This window comes from Bombina bombina, chromosome 1 (genome assembly GCF_027579735.1).
Source record: "Bombina bombina isolate aBomBom1 chromosome 1, aBomBom1.pri, whole genome shotgun sequence".
Classification (NCBI taxonomy): domain Eukaryota; kingdom Metazoa; phylum Chordata; class Amphibia; order Anura; family Bombinatoridae; genus Bombina; species Bombina bombina.
In genome coordinates, this window is record NC_069499.1 from 1,185,143,445 (window position 1) to 1,185,162,839 (window position 19,395).

General features: G+C 41.3%; 2 protein-coding genes across 4 annotated transcripts in view; one reads left to right on the forward strand and one right to left on the reverse strand.

The window, feature by feature from the left end:
* Positions 1-19,395, reverse strand: part of NMT1 (N-myristoyltransferase 1) — a 214,610-nt gene that overhangs the window by 175,011 nt on the left and 20,204 nt on the right. The window contains exon 2 of the mRNA XM_053699844.1: positions 16,800-16,924. The gene's annotated coding sequence lies outside the window, so the exon portion shown is untranslated. The remainder of the gene's footprint in view (positions 1-16,799; positions 16,925-19,395) is intronic.
* The window catches only part of DCAKD (dephospho-CoA kinase domain containing), a 202,880-nt gene that overhangs the window by 130,279 nt on the left and 53,206 nt on the right, over positions 1-19,395 (forward strand). The gene's annotated exons all lie outside the window — the stretch shown is intronic.

The window sequence follows — 19,395 nt, forward strand, 5'->3', positions numbered from 1 at the left end:
TACACGGTATGGGTTGTTCGAATATGTCGTCATGCCATTCGGTCTCTGCAATGCTCCTGCCACATTCCAGCATCTGATCAACGACATCTTCAAGGATATTTTGGACTCCTTTGTGGTAATATATCTGGACGATATTCTCATTTTTTCTAAAACCCTAGCTGAACATAAGAATCATGTCCGCCAAGTTCTCACACGCCTACAAAGTAATTCATTGTTTGTGAAAGCAGAAAAATGTATTTTTCATACCAACAGCATCCCCTTCCTCGGATACATTATATCTGACAAAGGCATATGCATGGATAACAACAAAATCCAGGCAGTTCTGAACTGGCCAATTCCTACCTCTAGGAAAGAAGTCCAAAGCTTCCTTGGATTCGCTAATTTTTATAGGAAGTTTATTAAGAACTATTCCATGCTCGCAAAACCCCTTACTACTTTAACCAAACAGAACATCAAATTTGCATGGACACCCTCAGCTCAAAACGCTTTCGACCATCTAAAAACAAGTTTCACTACAGCCCCAATACTCAGATATCCTAACACAGAATTACCTTTTGTATTGGAAGTCGATGCATCTGACTTCGCTCTTGGTGCAGTCCTGTCACAAAGAGATGCATTTCAACAACCTCTACATCCAGTCGCCTACTACTCCAGGAGTCTAACTGACGCAGAGAGACAATACCCCATCGGCGAAAAAGAGCTTCTTGCAATCAAAGCAGCATTCGAACAATGGAGACACCTACTTGAAGGCTCCACTACACCCACCATAGTATATACGGATCACCGTAACTTGCAATACCTGAAGACCACCAGAACTCTTTCAGCACGCCAAGTACGTTGGAATCTATTTTTCTCTAGGTTCAATTACCTCATCACTTACCGTCCAGCCAACAAGAACGGAAAGGCAGATGCCCTATCACGTCTCCCAGATATTGAACATCACTCGCCTACCCCTCAACTGGTTATCCCCAAAGAAAACATTCTTGTCTTCTCAGTTGACACTGCTACATACCTACGGACAGAACAAACTAAAGATACAACAATACCTGTTAACTTACTACTCAAGAACTCAGAAGGTCTCTATTGCTACCAGGGCAAGATATACATCCCACCATCACTTCGTAACCAGCTACTGAAATCTGCTCATGATTCACCCATGGGGGCACACTGTGGCATAACTAAAACCAAGGAATTAATACTCAGATCCTACTGGTGGCCAACTATCACATCTGATGTGGCCACGTACATTAAGTCCTGTTATGTTTGTACTACTACAAAGAGGATTAAAAGACCACCTTTCGGTTTGTTATTATCTATTCCTACTCCGGATAAGCCATGGCAGCACATTGCTCTCGACTACATCGTGGACTTACCACACTCTGGTAATTACACAACAATTTTAGTCGTTGTGGACTTATTCAGCAAAATGCTTCACCTGATACCATATCACAAGTTACCTACAGCTGCTGAAACCATACATCTGTTAATGAGTAACGTATTTAAATTACATGGCTTGCCCTCTAACATCCTCACAGATCGTGGATCACAATTCACCAGTGCCCTATGGTCTGCGTTCTGCGAACACTTCTGCATCGAGAAGAGATTGTCTTCCTCATATCATCCACAGACTAACGGGCAAACTGAGCGAAGCAACCAGTGGGTGGAACAGTTTCTACGCTCTTACTGTCATACTGCACAAAACACTTGGTCCCAATATCTCCATTATGCCGAATTTGTATTCAACAATACTGTACATTCCACTACCAAACAGACTCCTTTCTATATTAACTATGGGTTTCACCCCAAATTCCAATTTCTCCCTGAAAAAATTCCCGATCACCCACATATTTCCGATCTCGCCTCCTCCATTGTCACCAACTTTGCAACCATCAAACAAACCATTGACACTGCTAAAGTTGTGCAAAAGAGGTATTATGATCGTAAACATATTCCTCCACCTGATTACTCTGTTGGTGACCTTGTGTGGCTCTCCACCAAAAATCTACGCTTATGTACACCCTCAAGGAAACTTTCACCTTTGTTCATAGATCCGTTTCCCATCCAGCGCATCATCAATTGTAATGCTGTCCGTCTCACACTACTTCCCACGCTCAAGATACACCCTACATTCCATGTATCTTTGCTTAAACCCTATAAACATTTACGTGATCATCCAACTGGACAATCCCTACCTCCGGTCTCTATTGACCCCAACATGGAGTATGAAGTAGAGAACATCCTAGATTCTAGAAGTCGAAGAGGCATTCTACAGTACCTGATTAAATGGAAGGGTTATTCCTCAGAACATAACTCCTGGGAACCATCATCCAACATATCAGCTCCTAGACTCATCTCCAGATTCCATCAACGGAACCCCGATCGTCCTGCTTCTTGAGCACCGGAGTTGCTCTTAGGAGGGGGAGTCCTGTCAGGTTTATGCCTGTCTTACTGCCCCTTTAACTAATTTCCAGTATCTCCATAAATACCAGCTTCCCACTTACTTCCTTGCTTGGTATTGTTCGTTTTGCAAATAGCTAAGCTGCATTCTGATTAGCTCTGCAGCACCAGAGTATCACGCCTGTATCTCCCAGTCTACCTGTCTGATCTCTACACAGCGCAACCGGATCTGCCGCCTCTGTGACGTCACACGCCAAGCAGAGCGCTTGTCAGCTCTCCTCTCACAGCACAACTGCTGCATCCGAGCTGCCCTGTAAACACTGTTCTACCGAACACTTTTGCCTCAGATTACCAGGTACTAATCATACGTGTTACTTGTTTTCTCATGTATTATTTGGCCAAACCTATTTTTTCTACTTTGCGCATAAAATCAGCTTAACACTGTGTTACTATTTTCTCTCTGACTTCTAACTCACAGTCAGGTTGCTGTTTCAATGTCTCCCCGCTAATGCTTAAACAGCCTTACCTTCCTGTGAGCCATTACTCATATATCAACTGCAAACTGTGCCTGTCGAGCTATTACACATTGCTTTGGGGTAATGCCTATGTAACTGCTCTCTGTACACAATTCGCTACAATTACTTTTTATACTACTAATTCAGTGGCTGTGGTCCAATCCGTACTCTGTTTTATTGCAGGCATACTTGTGAGCCTGACAAAATCTAATTTCTCTGCATCTGACTGCTTGGAGATTGAATGCTTGATTTTATCAAAACGTGGTTTCTCCGAGTCGGTCATTGATACCTTGATTCAGACTCGAAAGCCTGTCACCAGGAAAATCGAAAATCTATCATAAGATATGGTGTAAATATCTTCATTGGTGTGAATCCAATGGTTACTCGTGGAGTAAGGTCAGGATTCCTAGGATATTATCTTTTCTCCAAGAAGGATTGGAAAAGGGATTATCGGCTAGTTCCTTAAAGGGACAGATTTCTGCTCTGTCTATTCTTTTGCACAAGCGTCTGGCTGATGTTCCAGACGTGCAGGCGTTTTGTCAGGCTTTGGTTAGAATCAGGCCTGTGTTTAAACCTGTTGCTCCGCCATGGAGTTTAAATTTAGTTCTTAAAGTTCTTCAAGGGGTTCCGTTTGAACCTTTGCATTCCATAGATATCAAGCTTTTATCTTGGAAAGTTCTGTTCCTAGTAGCTATCTCTTCGGCTCAAAGAGTTTCAGAGTTATCTGCCTTACAGTGTGATTCCCCTTATCTGATCTTCCATGCAGATAAGGTAGTTTTGCGTACCAAACCTGGGTTTCTTCCTAAGGTGGTATCTAATAAGAATATCAATCAGGAAATTGTTGTTCCATCACTGTGTCCTAATCCTTTTTCAAAGAAGGAACGTCTGTTACACAATCTTGACGTGGTTCGTGCTTTAAAGTTTTATTTGCAAGCTACTAAGGATTTTCGTCAAACATCTGCATTGTTTGTTGTCTATTCTGCAAAGAGGAGAGGCCAAAAGGCTTCGGCAACTTCTCTTTCTTTTTGGCTGAGAAGCATAATCCGTTTAGTTTATGAGACTGCTGGCCAGCAGCCTCCTGAAAGAATCACAACTCATTCTACTAGAGCGGTAGCTTCCACATGGGCTTTTAAACATGAGGCCTCTGTTGAACAGATTTGTAAGGCGGCGACTTGGTCTTCGCTTCATACTTTTTCTAAATTCTACAAATTTGATACTTTTGCTTCCTCGGAGGCTGTTTTTGGGAGAAAGGTCTTACAGGCAGTGGTGCCTTCCGTTTAAGTTCCTGCCTTGTCCCTCCCTTCATCCGTGTCCTAAAGCTTTGGTATTGGTATCCCACAAGTAATGGATGAACCCGTGGACTGGATACACCTTACAAGAGAAAACAAAATTTATGCTTACCTGATAAATTTCTTTCTCTTGTGGTGTATCCAGTCCACGGCCCGCCCTGTCACTTTAAGGCAGGTGTTTTTATTTTTAAAACTACAGTCACCACTGCACCCTATAGTTTCTCCTTTTTCTTACTTGTCTTCGGTCGAATGACTGGAGGTGGGGGTTAGGGGAGGAGCTATATAGACAGCTCTGCTGTGGGTGTCCTCTTGCAACTTCCTGTTGGGAAGGAGAATATCCCACAAGTAATGGATGAACCCGTGGACTGGATACACCACAAGAGAAAGAAATTTATCAGGTTAGCATAAATTTTGTTTTCCAAGCTTGCTTGTTACATTACTAGCCTGTTCAACATGTCTGACACCAAGGAAATCCTTGTTTAATATGTTTGGAAGCCATTGTGGAACCCCCTCTTAGAATGTGTCCTAATTGTACTGATATGTCTATAAACTATAAAGAACATATATTAGCACTTAAAAATAGAGCAACAGATGATTCTCAGTCAGAAGTAAATGAGGGTTCGCCATCTAGCTCTTCCCAAGTGTCACAACCAGTAACGCCCGTACAAGTGACGCCAAGTACCTCTAGTGCGTCAAATTCTTTTACTTTACAAGACATGGCCACAGTTATGAATACAACCCTCACAGAGGTTTTATCTAAACTGCCTGGTTTACAAGGAAAGCGGGACAGCTCTGGGTTTAGAAAAACTGCTGAGCCGTCTGACGCTTTAGTAGCCGTATCTGATATGCCCTCACAATGCTCTGAAGTAGGGGTGAGGGATTTGTTATCTGAGGGAGAAATTTCTGATTCAGGAAAGACGCTTCCTCAGACAGATTCTGATATGACGGCCTTTAAATTTAAGATTGAACACCTCCACTTATTGCTCAGGGAGGTATTAGCGACTCTAGATGATTGTGACCCTATAGTGGTTCCAGAGAAATTGTGTAAAATGGATAAATACTTAGAGGTTCCTGTTTACACTGATGTTTTTCCAGTTCCTAAGAGGATTGTGAATATTATTACTAAGGAGTGGGCTAGACCAGGTATTCCGTTCTCTCCCCCTCCTGTTTTTAAGAAAATGTTTCCCATATCGGACACCATGCGGGACTAAGGAGGAGGGAGCTATTTCTACTCTGTCTAAGCGTACAACTATACCTATCGAAGACAGTTGTGCTTTCAAAAATCCTATGGATAAAATTTTTTTGTTCATCAGGGTTTTTCTCTTCAACCTATTGCGTGCATTGTTCCTGTAACTACTGCAGCTGCTTTCTGGTTTGAGGCTCTAGAAGAGGCTCTTCAGATGGAGACTCCATTAGAAGAGATTATGGACAGCATCAAGGCCCTTAAGTTGGCTAATTATTTTATTACAGATGCCGCTTTTCAACTGGCTAAATTAGCGGCAAAGAATTCAGGTTTTGGCATTTTAGCATGCAGGGCATTATGGCTTAAGTCCTGGTCTGCTAATGTGTCATCCAAATCTAAACTTTTGAACATCCCTTTCAAAGGAAACACCCTTTTCGGGCCTGAACTGAAAGAGATTATTTCAGACATCACTGGAGGGAAAGGTCATGCCCTTCCTCAGGATAGATCAAATAAGATGAAGATCAAACAAAATAATTTTCGTTCCTTTCGGAACTTCAAGAGTGGTTCCGTTTTGGCTTCCTCTGCTGCAAAGCAAGAGGGGAATTTTGCCCAATCCAAGTCAGTCTGGAGACCTAACCAGGCTTGGAACAAGGGTAAACAGGCCAAGAAGCCTGCAGCTGCCTCTAAGACAGCATGAAGGGGTAGCCCCCGATCCGGGACCGGATCTAGTAGGGGGCAGACTCTCTCTCTTCGCTCAGGCTTGGGCAAGAGATGTTCACGACCCCTGGACTTTAGAAATTGTGTCCCAGGGATATCTTCTGGAATTCAAAGACTCCCTTCCACGGGGGAGATTTCATATTTCTCGATTGTCTGTAAACCAGACAAAGAGAGAGGCGTTCTTACGCTGTGTAGAAGATCTGCTTACCATGGGGGTGATCCGCCCAGTCCCAAAAGAGGAATAGGGACTAGGGTTCTACTCAAACCTGTTTGTGGTTCCCAAAAAAGAGGGAACTTTCAGACCAATCTTGGATCTCAAAATTCTAAACAAGTTCCTCAGGGTTCCATCATTCAAGATGGAGACCATTCTGACTATTCTGCCTCTGATCCAGGAAGGTCAATATATGACTACTGTGGACTTAAAGGATGCGTATCTACACATCCCTATTCACAGAAATCATCATCAATTTCTCAGATTTGCCTTTCTAAACAGGCATTACCAGTTTGTGGCTCTTCCCTTCGGGTTAGCCACGGCTCCAAGAATTTTCACAAAGGTGCTAGGGTCCCTTCTGGCGGTTCTACGACCTTGGGGCATAGCAGTGGCACCTTATCTAGACGACATCTTAATTCAGGCGTCGACTTTTCAGCTAGCCAAGTCTCACACAGACAATGTGTTGGCTTTTCTGAGATCTCACGGGTGGAAGGTGAACATAAAAAAGAGTTCTCTCTTCCCTCTCACAAGAGTTTCCTTTCTGGGGACTCTGATAGATTCGGTAGAAATGAAAATATTTCTGACGGAAGTCAGAAAATCAAAACTCTTAACTACTTGCCGAACTCTTCATTCCATTCCTCGGCCATCTGTGGTTCAGTGTATGGAGGTAATCGGACTCATGGTAGTGGCAATGGACATAGTTCCTTTTGCCCGCCTACACCTCAGACCACTGCAACTATGCATGCTCAAACAGTGGAATGGGGATTATGCAGATTTATCTCCTCAACTGCATCTGGACCAGGAGACCAGAGATTCTCTTCTCTGGTGGTTGTCTCAGGACCACCTGTCTCAGGGAATGTACTTCTACAGGCCAGAGTGGCTCATTGTAACGACAGATGCCAGCCTGCTAGGCTGGGGTGCAGTCTGGAACTCCCTGAAAGCACAGGGTTTATGGTCTCGGGAGCAATCTCTTCTTCCGATAAACATCCTAGAACTGAGAGCGATATTCAAGGCGCTTCAGGCGTTGCCTCAGCTTGCTGCAGCCAAATTCATCAGGTTTCAGTCGGACAACATCACGACTGTAGCTTATATCAATCATCAAGGAGGAACAAGGAGTTCTCTAGCGATGATGGAGGTAACCAAAATAATCCGATGGGCAGAGGATCACTCTTGCCATCTCTCAGCAATCCACATTCCAGGAGTAGAGAACTGGGAGGCGGATTTTCTAAGTCGTCAGACTTTTCATCCGGGGGAGTGGGAACTCCATCTGGAGGTATTTACTCAGCTGATTCAGCTATGGGGCACACCAGAATTGGATATGATGGTGTCGCGTCAGAATGCCAAACTTCCTCATTACGGGTCCAGGTCCCGGGATCCCAAGGCGGGTACCTTGGTCCTTCAATCTGGCCTACGTATTTCCACCGCTTCCTCTCCTTCCACGTCTGGTTGCCAGAATCAAGCAGGAGAGAGCTTCGGTGATTCTGATAGCACCTGCGTGGCCACGCAGGACTTGGTATGCAGACCTAGTGGGCATGTCCTCGGTTCCACCGTGGACCCTGCCAATGAGGCGGGACCTTCTAATCCAAGGTCCGTTCTCACATCCAAATCTAGTTTCTCTGCATCTGACTGCTTGGAGATTGAACGCCTAGTTCTATCAAAGCGTGGGTTCTCTGAGTCGGTCATTGATACCCTGATTCAGGCTAGAAAGCCTGTCACCAGGAAGATCTATCATAAGATTTGGCGCAAATATCTTTATTGGTGTGAATCCAAAGGTTACTCGTGGAGTAAGATTAGGATTCCTAGAATATTGTCTTTTCTCCAAGAGGGTTTGGAGAAGGGATTATCAGCTAGTTCTCTAAAAGGACAAATATCTGCTTTGTCTATTCTACTACACAAACGTCTGGCAGATGTCCCAGATGTTCAAACTTTTAGTCAGGCTTTGGTCAGAATTAAGCCTGTATTTAAGCCTGCTGCTCCACCTTGGAGCCTAAACTTAGTCCTTAGAGTTCTTCAAGGGGTTCCATTTGAACCTATGCATTCCATAGATATTAAATTTCTATCTTGGAAAGTTTTGTTCTTAGTTGCTATCTCTTCGGCTCGAAGAGTTTCTGAGCTATCTGCTTTACAGTGTGATTCCCCTTTTCTTATTTACCATTCAGATAAGGTAGTTTTGCGTACCAAACCTGGTTTTCTTCCTAAGGTTGTTTCTAATAAGAATATCAATCAAGAGATTGTTGTTCCTTCTCTGTGTCCTAATCCTTCACCAAAGAAGGAACATCTGTTGTACAATCTTGATGTGGTTCCTGCTTTAAAGTTCTACTTACAAGCAATCCAAGGTTTCCGTCAAACATCTTCATTGTTTGTTGTTTATTCTGGTAAGCGGAGAGGCCAAAAGGCTACGGCTACTTCTCTTTCCTTTTGGCTGAAAAGCATAATCCGTTTGGCCTATGAGACTGCTGGACAGCAGCCTCCTGAAAGAATTACTGCTCATTCTACTAGAGCTGTGGCTTCCACATGGGCTTTTTAAAATGTGACTTCTGTTGAACAGATTTGTAAGGCGGCGACTTGGTCTTCGCTTCATACTTTTTCCAAATTTTACAAATTTGATACTTTTGCTTCTTCTGAGGCTATTTTTGGGAGAAAGGTTCTACAAGCAGTGGTGCCTTCCGTTTAAGGTCCCTGTCTTGTCCCTCCCTTCATCCGTGTCCTAAAGCTTTGGTATTGGTATCCCACAAGTATGGATGAATCCGTGGACTCGATACATCTTACAAGAGAAAACATAATTTATGCTTACCTGATAAATTTATTTCTCTTGTGGTGTATCGAGTCCACGGCCCGCCCTGTTTATTACGACAGGCACATATATTTTTATTTTTTAAACTTTCAGTCACCACTGCACCCTATGGTTTCTCCTTTTTCCTAGCCTTCGGTCGAATGACTGGGGGTGGAGCTAAGGGGGGAGCTATATAGACAGCTCTGCTGTGGGTGCTCTCTCTGCCACTTCCTGTAGGGAAGGAGAATATCCCACAAGTAAGGATGAATCCGTGGACTCGATACATCACAAGAGAAATAAATTTATCAGGTAAGCATAAATTATGTTTTTAATGTGGTTTCACTTCTCCTGGCGGCTTGTCTTTAAAGTATGCTGACCGGGAGGTTTATTTTTTAGATGCCCACGGTGGGCGGGGCTGAGGCGGCAGTTTGCTGTTGCGCGCCATTTCCCCCTTCATTCACTGTGATCGGAGGGTGCAGATAAGGTGCAGATAACAGTCTCAGACAGGAAAGTGGATAATAACTGTGCTTTTAGGACCGGACAGCTGTTCTTTATACTGCTAGTCGAGTTCCGGATCTATTACTAGAAATATACTATCCGCTGTCAGCAGGGCAGGTAGGCACCTCAGCAAAGCTAAGCTGAGGTGTAGAAGTTGTCAGTAGTATTTAGTTACTTACTACAAAAAATAAAAAAGTTAAGTTTTAAAATTTAAAGTGAAAGTAACGTTTTTTTGTGTTTTAATTTTTATTAAAAATGTAAGTATTTTTTTGTGGTAATTTGTTCCATTGTGAGTCAGAATGGACCAAGAAGCCTTGCAAAATGTTACTTGTTCTTTATGTTTTGATGCTAATGTGGAACCACCTATCCCTTTCTGTTCCTCATATATTGAGAGAACTTTAAATTATAGGGATAGACTTTTTTTCTGAGCCAACATTGTCTATGGCAAATGCTGTTCAGGAGTCTAACGACAATGTTCAATATATACCGCGACTTTCTCCTCAAGTGTCCAAAATTTTATTGGCCACTTATGCAGTGCCCTGCACTTCCTCTGAAACTCCAACTGGAGTTACGTTGCAAGAAATCGCTTCCCTCATGTCCTCTGCGGTCTCTGATGCGTTGTCTGCTTTTCCCATTCTGCACGGAAAGTGCAAGAGGAAAAGTAAGCATTCAGTAAGTGAGGTTACTGACGCAGTTGTTGCTATTTCGAATGCCCCCTCACAGAAGCCTGAGGAGGAGGATACTTCGGTAGCATCTGAAGGTGAAATCTCAGACTCAGACAGTGTAATTCTTCTTGCTGATACTGAAGTTGTATCCTTCAGGTTTAAGCTGGAACACCTCCGTCTGTTACTCAAGGAGGCTTTAGCTACACTGGATGACAGCGACACTAAAAAATCCAGTAAGCTAAATAAATATTTTGATGTACCTTCCATGGTGGATGTTTTTCCTTTACCAGATCGAGCAACTGAGATTATTGCTAAGGAATGGGAGAGACCGGGTATCCCTTTTTCTCCATCCCCTGTATTTAAAAAGATGTTTCCTATAGCAGATTCTATCAAGGAATCTTGGCAGATGGTACCCAAAGTGAAAGGGGCAATTTCCACGCTAGCCAAGAGAACTACTATTCCTATAGAGGATAGTTGTTCCTTTAAGGATCTTATGGATAAGAAGTTAGAGGGGTTATTCAAGAAGATGTATGTACACCAGAGTTTACAATGGCAACCCGCGGTTTGTATTGCTACTGTCACTAGTGCGGCAGCATACTGGTTTGATGCATTGTCTGAATCTATTCGTGCAGACACTATCCCCTATCCGATAAAGGCCCTTAAGTTGGCCAACTCCTTTATCACGGATGCTTCCCTTCAGGTTATTAAGCTGGGAGCTAAGATTTCGGGTTTTGCCATACTGGCCCGCAGAGCTTTATGGTTAAAATCTTGGTCTGCGGATGTGTCATCTAAGTCTAAACTTTTGGCGATTCCTTACAAAGGAAAGACTTTGTTTGGACCGGGGTTGATGAAAATAATTTCTGACATTACGGGAGGAAAGGGACATTTCCTCCCCCAGGATAAGAGAAATAAACAAAATGAACGTCAGTAATTTTCGTTCCTTTCGAAATTTCAAGGGAAATCCTTCCACTTCCTCCTCCAAGCAGGTGCAGTCCAAGCCTTCCTGGAGACCCAATCAGTTTTGGATCAAGGGAAAACAATCCCAAAAGCCTGCTATTGAATCAATAGCAGCATGAAGGGTCTGTCTCCGATCCGGGACCAGATCTTGTGGGGGGGCAGACTTTCATTCTTCGCTCAGGCTTGGGTTCGGGATGTTCCAGATCCCTGGGCGGTGGACATCGTGTCCCAAGCATACAAACTAGAGTTCAAGACCTTTCCTCCCAGGGGCAGGTTTCTGATTTCAAAATTATCTGTAGACCAGACAAAAAGAGAGGCGTTCTTACACTGTGTTCGGGACCTCTCCGACCTGGGAGTGATAGTTCATGTTCCAATGCAGGAACGGGGTCTGGGGTTCTATTCCAATCTGTTTGTGGTTCCCAAAAAGGAGGGAACCTTCAGACCGATTTTAGATCTCAAGAGTGCCGTCCTTCAAGATGGAAACTATTCGTTCCATTCTTCCTTTGGTCCAAGAGGGTCAATTTATGACAACGGTGGATTTAAAGGACGCATACCTGCATGTCCCCATACACAGGGACCATCACGTTTCCAAGTTTCTAAGGTTTGCATTTCTAGACAAACACTTCCAGTTCGTGGCTCTTCCATTTGGTCTTGCCACAGCTCCCAGAATTTTCTCAAAGGTTCTAGGATCCCTGCTAGCGGTGCTCCGATTGCGGGGCATTGCAGTGGCACCTTATCTGGATGACATTCTAGTTCAGGCGCCTTCCTTTCAACAAGCAAGATCTCACACGGAAATGTTGTTATTCTTCCTGCAGTCTCACGGATGGGAGGTGAATTTGGAAAAGAGTTCCTTAGTTCCAAATACAATGGTAATTTTCTTGGGAACCATAATAGATTCCTTCTCAATGAAGATTTTTCTGAATGAAGGGAAATCAAAGATTTTTGATTCTTGCCTAGCACTACAGTCCTCTCCTCGGCCATCAGTGGCTCAGTGCATTGAGGTAATAGGGCTGATGGTAGCAACAATGGACATCATCCCGTTCACCCGTTTCCACCTCAGACCTCTGCAGTTAAGCATGCTCAGGCAGTGGAACGGAGATTATGTGGATTTGTCTCCGCAATTACAGCTGGAGCAGGAGACAAGGGATTCTCTACTTTGGTGGATGTCTCTGGATCATCTGAATCACCCTCTTGGGTGATTATGACATCAGATGCCAGCCTTCTGGGATGGGGAGCAGTCTGGGACTCTCTAAAGGTTCAGGGAACATGGACTCGGTCGGAGTCTGTTCTACCCATAAACATTCTGGAACTGAGAGCAATGTTCAATGCTCTCCTGGCCTGGCCTCAGTTAGCTTCGGCCCGGTTCATCAGTTTCCAGTGGGACAATATAACCTCAGTGGCTTACATCAACCATCAGGGATGAACTCTGAGTTCATTGGCCATGACAGAGGTAGCCAAGATCATTCAGTAGGCAGAAACCCACAATTGCTGTCTGTCGGCGATCCACATTCCAGGAGTGGACAACTGGGAGGCCGACTTCCTGAGCAGGCAGACCTTTCACATGGGGGAGTGGGAGCTCCATCCGTAAGTGTTTTCCAGCCTGATTCTAAAATGGGGTCAGCTGGAATTGGATCTCATGGCATCTCGGCAGAATGCCAGGCTCCCGAGGTACGGGTCAAGGTCAAGGGACCCTCAGGCTGTACTGATAGACGCTCTGGCAGTACCTTGGAATTTCAGTCTCGCATACCTATTTCCTCCGTTCACTCTTTTACCTCGGGTCATTGCTTGGATCAAGCAGGAAAGGGCGTCGGTGATCCTCATTGCACCAGCGTGGCCTCGCAGGATTTGGTATGCAGACCTGCTGGACATCATCTCTTCCACCTTGGGGACTTCCATTGAGGAAGGACCTTCTACATCAAGGGCCCTTCCTTAATCCAAATCTAGTTTCTCTAAAACTGACTGCTTGGAGATTGAACCCTTAATTTTATCCAAGCGTGGATTTTTGGACTCGGTCATTGAGACCATGATTCAGGCTCGCAAACCTGTGACTAGAAAGATTTACCACAAGATATGGCCTAAATATCTATATTGGTGTGAATCCAAGGGCTACTCTTGGAGTAGAGTTGGAATTCCTAGAATTCTGTCCTTTCTCCAAGAAGGTTTGGAGAAGGGTTTATCGGCAAGTTCCCTAAAGGGTCAAATATCTGCCTTGTCTATTTTGTTACATAAGCATCTGGCGGACGTCCCAGACCTGCAATCATTTTGTCAGGCCTTGGTCAGGATCAGGCCTGTGTTCAAACCAGTTACTCCTCCCTGGAGTCTTAACTTAGTTCTTAAGGTTCTTCAAGGGGCTCCGTTTAAACCTATGCATTCCTTAGATATTAAGTTGTTTTCTTGGAAAGTTTTGTTTCTTGTTGCTATTTCATCTGCTCGTAGAGTGTCAGAGTTCTTGGCATTACAGTATGAGTCCCATTACCTTATTTTACATTCAGATAAGGTGGTTTTACGTACTAAATTAGAGTTTCTCCCTAAAGTAGTTTCAGACCGGAACATTAATCAGGAGATTGTTGTTCCTTCCTTGTGTTCTAATCCTTCTTCTCAGAAGGAACGGCTTCTGCACAATCTGGACGTGGTACGTGCACTAAAATTCTATTTACAGGCGACTAAGGATTTTCGTCAGTCTTCTGCTCTGTTTGTTGTCTTCTCTGGGAAACGTAAGGCACAGAAAGCTATGGCTACTTCTCTTTCTTTGTGGCTGAAGAGTATCATTTGCTTTGCCTATGAATCTGCTGGACAGCAGCCTCCTGAGAGAGTTACGGCTCATTCTACGAGGGCTGTTTCCTCTTCCTGAGCATTCAAAAATGAAGCTTCTGTGGAACAGATTTGCAAGGCTGCAACTTGGTCCTCTTTTCACACTTTTTCAAAATTCTATAAGTTTGACACTTTTGCCTCGGCTGAGGCCGCTTTTGGGAGAAAGGTTCTTCAAGCAGTGGTGCCTTCCGTTTAGGTTCCCTGTCTTGTCCCTCCCTTATCATCTGTGTATTCTAGCTTGGGTATTGATTCCCAATAGTAAGGAGATGATCTGTGGACTCATCATGTCATTAGAAAGAAAACAAAATTTATTTCTTGACACGATGAGTCCACGGCCCGCCCTGTTCTTTAGACAGGTTGTTGGTATGTTATAAATTTTAAGACACCTCTGTACCTTGTTGCTTCTTTCTCTCCTTTACTTTGGTCGAATGACTGGGGTTGGAGGGAAGGGAGGTGATATTTAACAGCTTTGCTGTGGTGCTCTTTGCCGCCTCCGGGTGGGCAGGAGTGATATTCCCAATATTAATTAGATGATCCGTGGACTCATTGTGTCAATAAATAAATAAATTTATCAGGTAAGCATACATTTTGTTTTTTATATGTTAACAATTCATTCCTATTTTTCTGCATATTTCTTGTCTCACTTTTTCAATAGCCACCTCTTCATAACCTTTTTCTATAAATTTATTTTTAAGTATAAATGATTATAGTCAATGTCGTTCTTTATTCTGAGGAATTGTCCTTTTGGTATATTTCTTTAAGGTGACAACTAGACGAATTAATGAAATTGTTAGTATCCATATATGTTTTTGTGGTTATCTCTGAGCTTATGATTGCAATTTCGAGAACTAAATAGTTTACCATTTCCTTACTTTATTCAGCCGTAAATCTTAAATTCTTATCATTATAGTTCATTTTCACTAAGCATTGTATTAATTCTTTTTCTGTACCTTGCCATATAAAAAATGTAGTCTATGTATCTTTTATATATAACAAACTTTTCTTTTTAACCAGCGTTTTACAGGAAAAGTTTATCCCACAACCCCATAAAAAGGTTTGCGCAACTAGGCGCAAAACTTGTTCCTCAACATTTTTTTTTCACAAGTTCACTTTACAAGCCCCTGTGGGCTTACTCGATGGAATGTAAGATGTATGTGAACCTCTTTAGTATTATAATTTAACCTATGCCTGACCAATATACTAAGTAGTTTGATTGGATTTATGATCTATTCACTTATATTTAGTTGAAAGGTCTTTATTTGTTTCCATAAATCAATATTACAACAGGTACTGCTTCCTGGGATCAAACTTTACATAGTCCCATTGGAAGCCGTATTTTTGGATAATACAGAAACATTTTATGCATATATCAAACAAGAACACAAAATAAACTCTAACATCTGAAAAAGAAAAACAAAAACATAAAACAAATCAAGATCAATGTTTACATATACCATCATTTCCTATTATCACATCGTCTGAAATCTCCATTTAGCTCAATCTTATCCCAGGTGTCAATGGAAGGATTCTTTTTATCTGGATTCCCTACTTGTGGTGCTTTTTATCTATCAACTATGAATGGTGCATTATCCAATAGGACCAAACTTTATTAAATTGCTCCGTGTCCCCTTGTATCCAAGCCACTTTCTCAGATATGATGTAAGTATCCTGTATTTTATCTAGAACTTCTCTCCAAGTGGGGGGACCCTCCCTCCAGTGCCTCGCTATGCAGACTCTAGTGACTGTGCAAATTATTTTAACAAACTTATTAATTGCAGAATTCAAATTGGAAATCCGTTTATTCAAGAGTGCATGGGCTATTGTTAACGATATCTCTTCATCTAGGACCCTACTGAGTAGGTCGTTAATCTGTTGCCAGATATTTTGAAAAGGGGCACAGTCCCACCACATGTGCCTGTAAGAGCCTCGTTCTCCGCATCCTCTATAACATAACCTAGATTTGCTAAGAGAATAATGTGATGTTCTTAGGGGTGTAAGATACCACCTAAATGTCGTTTTTATGGTATTTTCTCTAAGATCTGCGCTAATTAAGCCTCTGCAGGATTGAAAGTATATCTGGTCCCATTCACTCTTAGATAATTGATCTATACCCTCTTCCTCCCATTTTAATGCTATCGATGATTTATGAGTTTGTTGCGTGTCCTGAAGGGTTATTCACTTATATTTAAAGGGACACTCAAGTCAAAATTAAACTTCATTATTCAGATAGAGCCTGCAATTTTAAACAACTTTCCAATTTACTTCCATTAGCAAAATGTGCACAGTCTTTTTATAGTTACACATTTTGAGTCACCAAGTCCTACTGAGCACGTGCAATAATTCACAGCATATACGTATATGCATTTGTGATTGGCTGATGGCTGTCACATGATACAGGGGGAGTGGAAATAGACATAACTTTGCAATTTATTTTAAAAAAATCTACTACTCATTTGCAGTTCAGGCTAAGTGCTATTGCATTGTCTTCTTATCATGCATTTGTTGATTATGCAAATCTACTGTATTGACTGGTCCTTTAATTCATTTAAATTTAATTTATTTGAAATTACAATATTTATTCTTTATAGCTATTGGCCAACCAATCCAGATACTTGTTTTTTAAAGTTTGCTTGATTGACTTATAAAATTTGCTTGACTGACTTTAGAAAGTTTTTAATAAACACATATTGGTTGTATAGAGGATTCTGCTTTTTTTGGTTCTTCCTTTCAATTTACTTATTTTTTGTGTACTACATTATTTTTTGGTGTGACGAGGGGCATACCTTGGATTGAGAGCTTTTCTCAATTTATTGTAGCAAAATTAGTTCAGTTTTGTAGATTTCTAAAATGTTGCCTTCCCCTTTGTAACTGATCTGCTGCTGCTTCTTGAATATGGAAGTAATGACTTCTGCACAAACAGATAAAGACAGTGGGAATGAAAATCTGTTTGAATTAAAATCCAATATTTATAACAATATATACAACATATATGATGATGGTAGAAAACAAATAAAATTAGATGTTAAAGATAAAGATACTATTTTAGAATACATTAATGAATTATAGAAGAAATTGCTCTTGGAGATGAGTCATAAAACATGGTGCATTTTCCTAAATTAGTATTTATCAATGAAGAGAGTACTTAGGGGTTTAAGAATAAAAAAAGAATGCTCCTTTAAAATTGAAGATGAGTAATTCAAATGTAAGTGGAGGGAGATTTTGAAGGAGACTTTATTTAAACTTATGAATATTTAAAGGGACATTATACATTAGATTTCTTTTTTTTTTTAATTATTTTATTTACAACCAGCAGTATATAGAAACAAAATCTAAGTCCACATCTTGCGCCACGCAGGGCCCGATGTCATTTCAAAGTAACATGGCATACAGAAGACAAAATAATACAAGAGAACAAAAAACTGTATAATAATATTAATATTATCAATGTTTAACAAAGTTGTGCCATTAGCTCAAAGGTAAATTATATATATTGCTGGGGATTTTAAAATTATTTTCTTAGACATTGAGACAACCAGGTTAAGACAAAACAAAACAAAACAAACAAACAAACAGAAAAGGAAAAAAAAAAAAAAGGGGGAGTTTTTAGGATAATTAGTCTCTACCCCCCTCCTCATCTACCAAACGCCAAGAAGAACTATCTCTGAGTTTTGGAAGGGAAAGATCAAATAGTCTATTTCTCTGTCATGGAGTGTTTTTATAAATACTGCCCATTTGTTAAAGAATTTCCTTATATCTAGCTCGTTATCAATGTTTGTGTCTTTTTGTTCCAGTACACATTGTTTTTTCAAATAATTTCTGACTTCAGAGATAGTCGGCGGTGCTCTCATTTTCCATTTCTTACAAATCAGATATCTAGTAGCTAAAATAGAGAGATTTATTATTTTATTTTCTCATTAATCTGATAGTTGCCTTCTATCTTTAGACAGAATATAATTTGATACAGTGATAGAGTCAGCGTTTCAATCTTTAGTGTAGTTTTAAGCCAGAATTCTAATTTTTTCCAGAAACTTCTTATTTTTGGGCAGTGCCAGAACATGTGCGTCAGATCTGCCGCAGGGTATGAACACTTGGGACATTTGTTAAATTCTTGGTTATGGACTCTGAGACCTTTCTCCCGGGTGAAATATGCCCTGTGGAGGAGTTTTAAATGTGCCTCTCGCCAAGTAGCTGATAACGTGGTCCTTGCTACTTTTCTAATTGATAACTGAAGGGTTTTCAGCTCAATATTAGTCTGAGGGATTAGAGAATTCCAGGCCGAAGCCATACTGTCCAAGATGGGGACATCTTTACTAACACCAAGTATGTGATAACATGGGGCAATGGACATACAACCAGTTTTACTTAAAGTTAACCAGGCTTCCAACTTGCCTAGCTCCCAACACCAGCCTGCCTCTTTAATTAATTCCATAATTAAATGTCTTATTTGGAGATAAGCAAAGAAGTCTTTGTTAAGAAGATTATATTTAGCCTTTAGCTCTTCAAAGGTCTTGACGTACTTCCTATCTTTTTCTATTAAATAATGTAATCTATCTAGGCCATTGTTATGCCATCTATTGAAGACTTCTGAGTCTACACCTGCTGGGAACTGTGGGTTCCCTATCAGGGGAAGATACTTCGAAACAGTGGTAGTTAATGAGAGAGACTTAGCTAATTTCCTCCAAGCCTTCAGTGGGTTAGATATAGTTTTAAGTTTTTTAATATCTGATGGAAGCTCTTTAGGTGAAGAGTGAATCAAAGCTACTAAGAAATAAGGTTCACATATATTTGACTCCAGCTCGTTATTTAAAATATAGTTTTTAGTAAAAATCCAGTCAGCTATTATACGAGCTAAGAAGCTAAGATTATAGAATCTAATATTTGGTATTGCTATGCCTCCATATTCCCTTGGTGTAGCGAGTTTTGTGAGAGAAATTTTATATCTTTTCCCTTGCCATATAAAGTGCCTAATAGAGGTATTGAGCGAGCGGATGTCTCTTTCTAATAAGATTAGTGGAACATTTTGGAGAATGTAAAGGAGCTTTGGGAGAAGAATCATTTTAAATAATTCTGCTCGGCCAGATATTGATAGCGGTAAGTTCTGCCAAGTCTTAAGTTTCTCCTTAATGTAGATTAGCATAGGAGATATATTGATTTTATATAGATCCCCTATATTACATGGTATATGTATCCCTAGGTATTTAAAGGAGTCAGTGACTACCTTAAAGGGGAAGTCCAAGATGGAACTATTATTTTTCCTAAGCCAAAGTATTTCGGATTTTACATTATTCAACTTGTAGCCCGAAAAGGAACCAAAGTGATCAATTATTTGAATAAGTTTTGGTACATTTAGCTCAGAGTTAGATAGATAAATTAAAAGAT